At 44.0% G+C, this 4,696-nt stretch overlaps 1 protein-coding gene across 4 annotated transcripts in view; it reads left to right on the forward strand.

The window, feature by feature from the left end:
- Positions 1–4,696, forward strand: part of Wasf2 (WASP family member 2) — a 77,509-nt gene that overhangs the window by 17,910 nt on the left and 54,903 nt on the right. The gene's annotated exons all lie outside the window — the stretch shown is intronic.

Consider the following 4,696-nt stretch of genomic DNA (forward strand, 5'->3'; position numbering starts at 1 on the left):
GAAACTCACTAAGTAGACCAGGGTGGCCTTGAACTCACAAAGATCTGCCTGCCTCTGCCTCCAGAGTGCTGGGATTAAAGGCATGTACCACCATGCCCAGTGGTCTTTAGCTACTGGTCTCTTTAGATATAAATGACTGTCTCACTCTTCCTCCCTGAGTGCTGAGATCGAAGGTGTGTGGGGGTCTTTTTGAGACCAAAAAGTCTCATGTAGCCCAGACTGACCTGTAGACCAATTTGGTCTTGAACTTAGAGATCTGCCAGCCTCTGCCTCCTGAGTGCTGGGATTAAACGCATACATGGGCCACTATGCCCAGCCTGCACATTTTTAAAGTGAGTTTTTCCCCCCTTTTGTCTCTTTGAGACAGAGTCTCCCTGTAGCCACAGCTGGCCTGGAACTTGCTATGGAGACCAGCCTGGCCTTTATCTTAACTGAGATCCACCTGCCTCTGCCTCCCAAGCATGGGGATTAAACGTGTGCATGTGGCAGTGGGTGCCTTTCAACAGTGCCTCCTTTGCCTTCACTGTCTGTTTTGGCTTTGACTTGTGGTGGGGGTCTGGGGGGGCAGAGGTATCCTTCTGTTTCTTTGGCACCATCTTGGTGAAAAGGAAGATTTCTACTTTACAGTTTTCTATAGGACTTTATGGGGAAGGTATGAAAATGTCAATTAAAGGGGCTGGAGAGATGGCTCAGCGGTTAAGAACACTGGTTGTTCTTGCAGAAGACCCTGGTTCAGATCCCAGCACCCACATGGCAGCTAACAACTGTCCATAACTCCAGGTCCAGGTGATCCAACAGTCTCTTCTGTCCTCCGAGGCATTGCACGACACAGGTGCACTCACATACATGCAGGCAATATACACATACACATAAAATAATAAATAAAATATTTTTTAAAATGTCAATTTAGGCCAGGCGTGGTGGCGCACGCCTTTAATCCCAGCACTCAGGAGGCAGAGGCAGGTGGATCTCTGTGAGTTCAAGGAGGGCCTGGTCTACATAGTGAGTTCCAGGACAGCTGGGGCTACAGGGAGACCCTGTCTCAAAAAAAGACCCCTCGCAAAAAAAGTCAATTTAAAAAAATTAAGGCTTTGTTGCCTAAAAATATTTTAGGCCAGCCTAGTCTACATAGTGAGTTCTAGGACAGCTGGGGCTAAGGGAGACCCTGCTTCAAAAAGAAAATAAATTTTTTTTTTCTTAGGAGTCCCTTTGGAAATGTTACCTGTGGATTTATACTATCTTTGAATTATATTATCCTTACATTCTATATTTCCCACCTGAGTAATGAAGTTTATTTATATACTGGATGGGAAGTAAACTTAGTTTTTATTGGTTTTAATAAAAGTAATAGCTGTTATATACTAATATATTAGCTACTAGATACTTCCACTGTGTGCCAAGCACTGTGCATTGTCCTAGTCTCACAGCTGACTTTCCCGTTATTATAAATAAGGTCAAAAAGCCAGGTATAGCTATAATCCAGGTACTCAGGAAGTGGAGTAGCAGGAGTTTCAGACTGTCCTTGGCTACATAGGTGAGTTAAAGGCTAACCTGGGCTACATGAGATCCTGTTTCACACATGAAGGAAGGGAGGGGAGGGGAGGGGAGGGAGGGAGGGAAGGAAAAAGGGAAGGAAGGAAGGAGAAAGGAAGGAAGGAAAAGTTGGGAGAAAGAACAAAAAGGCTCTAAAAGCTCACTTGCCCTTGGTCACACACCCAAGCCTACTGAGATCAGGAAGCTCCATGGCCAGGCCTGGTGGTACTTTCTGGCAGTCCTGCTAATCCCAGTACTCAGAAGCCTGAGGCCAGAAGATTGTGGATTCAAGATCAGAAAAACAAAGGAGAAAAGCAGAAAATATTTTCTGATTATAAATCTTGGCTTAAATGAAAAATAAAAACATTGGGAGCTGGAGAGATGGCTCAGCAGTTAAGAACACTGACTGCTCTTGCAGAGGACCCAGGTTTGATTCCCAGCACCCACATGGCGACTACGAACCATCCTTAACTTCAGTTCCGGAGAATCTGAAGCCCTCTTTTGACCTCCATAGCATTGCACGACACGGGTGCACTCACATACATGCAGGCAATATGCTCATACACATAAAATTTAAAAAAACAATAAAATATAAAAAAATAATAATATTGTTTCTTTAGACTTCTGTTTCCCAGCTTCTGAGATTTGATGCAGAAATCTCTTCCATTTCACTGCTTTGCTTCATATTAAAGTCACTTGTGGGGCTGGAGAGATAGCTCATTGGTTAAGAACACTGGTTGTTCTTGCAGAAGACCTGGGTTTGAATCCCAGCACCCACATGGCAGCTGTTACTCCAGTTCCAGGGGATCCAACAGCCTCTTCTGACCTCCGAGGGCATTGCACAGCATGGGTGCACTTACATACAGGCAATACACGAATACACATAAAATAAAAATAATAGCCTGGTGTGGTGGTACACGCCTTTAATCCCAGAACTTGGGAGGCAGAGGCAGGCGGATCTTTGAGTTCAAGGCCAGCCTGGTCTACATAGTGAGTTCCAGGACAGCTGGGGCTACAGGGAGACCCTGTCTCAAAAAGACCAAAATAAATAAGTAAAAATTAAAATAAGAAAATATTTTAAAAATATAGTCACTTGTAGGTGCTTCTGCCTGTATTTTCCCACCCAAAAACCTGTCAGGCCAGATGTGGCAGTACACATCTTTAGTCTGAGCACTTGAGAGGCAGAGGCAGGCAGATCTCAAGAGATTGAGACTAACCTGGTTTATATAGTTCCAGGCCATCTGGGAGCTACAGGAAGCCCCCAAAACAAGCAAAGCAAAACAATACAAAACAAAACAAATCTGGCTTTATTCAGAAGACCCTATGTCCTTTGTCCTTTCTAGTTATTGTTCTAAACCTTCTGTTTTACCTTTTTTGTGTTACGGTGACCACAACTGCACATTCTGTTCTAGGTACAGACACACTTTAGTTTGTACGGGAATAAGATAAATGTGTTCTGTGTTTCTAGGCTTTCATAATAACATCCAGCTTTTGTGTTTTTTTTTTTTTTGTGTGTGTGTGTGTGTGGCTGTACTCAGGGTACAGATGAGGGACTCTGAAACCCCTTTCCTGTCTTCAGATAGCTTTAGAGTATATTATCTGATAATTATAGTTTAAACTATTATTCCATTATTACATTACCTCATTTCTATCTATATGGAAGGTATTGCCAACATTTTGGACACATCCAATCTTGCACCTTCTGGTACTAACTTTCTTCTAGATAATTTGTTTTTGATTGTCCTGCCTCTGATGGGATTAAAAGCATATATCAGCATGCCTGGCTTAGATATATATATATATTTTTTTTCGGTCTTTTGAGACAGGGTCTTTCTGTAGCTCCACCTGGCCTGGAGCTCACTATGTAGACCAGGCTGGCCTGGAACTCACAGAGATCTGCCTGCCTCTGCCTTCCCAGTGCTGGGACTAATGGCGAGCGCCACCATGCCCAGCAATAATTTTTTTTCTGTGTGTGTGTGGGGTTATTGAATAGGCAGGTCTAGAACTTGCTGTGTTACTGAAGCTGGCCTTGAATTCCTGATCCTGCTCCCTCCCAAATACTGGGATTATAGGCATGGAGCCTTCAGGCCTAACTTTAGGTAAGGGTGTGTGTGTGTGTGTACCTGCAGACACGTATAGAGACCAGAGGTTAAGGTCAAGATGTCTTCCTTACTCCACACCAGGCATTTTATGTGGGTGCTGAGGGTCTGATTCAAGTCCTCATTCTTGCATAAGGACTTTACTCACTGAGCCATTTCCCTAGCCCTCAATTAAAAAGAAAGTTCATTTTAAATAGACCAGTAATTTTAATAGACCAGTGGCTTTTAAAAATATTTTATTTAGAAGCCAGGCGTGGTCGCTCACACCTTTAGTCCCAGCACTCAGGAGGCAGAGGCAGAGGCAGGAGGATCTCTGTGAGTTCAAGGCCAGCCTGGTCTACACAGTGAGTTCCAGGACAGCTGGGGCTACAGGGAGACCCTGTCTCAAAAAGACAAAAAAAAAAAAAAAATCTCATTTATAGGCAGGCATGGTGGTGCACACCTTTATGTAGTCCCAGCTTTTGGGAAGCAGAGGCAGGTGGATCTCTGAGTTCAAGGCCAGCCTGGTCTACACAGAGAGTTCCAGGACAGCCAGGGCTACAGGGAGACCCTGTCTCAAAAAGGAAAAAAATTATTTTTATTTTATGTGTATGAGTATTGCCTGCGTGTATGTGAGTACACTCGTGTCGTGCAAAGCTCAAGAAGGTCAGAAGAAGGCATCAGATCCCTGGAACTAGAGTTATGGATGGTTGTTAGCTGCTGGGTGGGTGCTGGGATTTGAACCCTCCCCTCTGTTTTGTTTTTTTAAAAGCATTGATAGGGAGCTAGTGAGATGGCTCAGTGGGTAAAGGTGTTTGCCACCAAACCTGAGTTTGCCATCACCTGAGTTTGATCTTTGGAACCCACATGGTGGAAGGAGAGAACTGACTTCAGCAAGTTGTGCTCTGACCACCACATGAGTACTGAGGCAACATACTGACACACATACACATACAAAATAGATAAATATAAAACTTTTTTTTTTTTTTTGTCTTTTTGAGACAGTGTCTCCCTGTAGCCCCAGCTGACCTGGAACTTACTATGTAGACCAGGCTGGCCTCAAACTCACAGAGATCTGCCTGCCT

Source organism: Nannospalax galili, unplaced genomic scaffold (genome assembly GCF_000622305.1).
Source record: "Nannospalax galili isolate Female #2095 unplaced genomic scaffold, S.galili_v1.0 scaffold1798, whole genome shotgun sequence".
NCBI lineage: Eukaryota > Metazoa > Chordata > Mammalia > Rodentia > Spalacidae > Nannospalax > Nannospalax galili.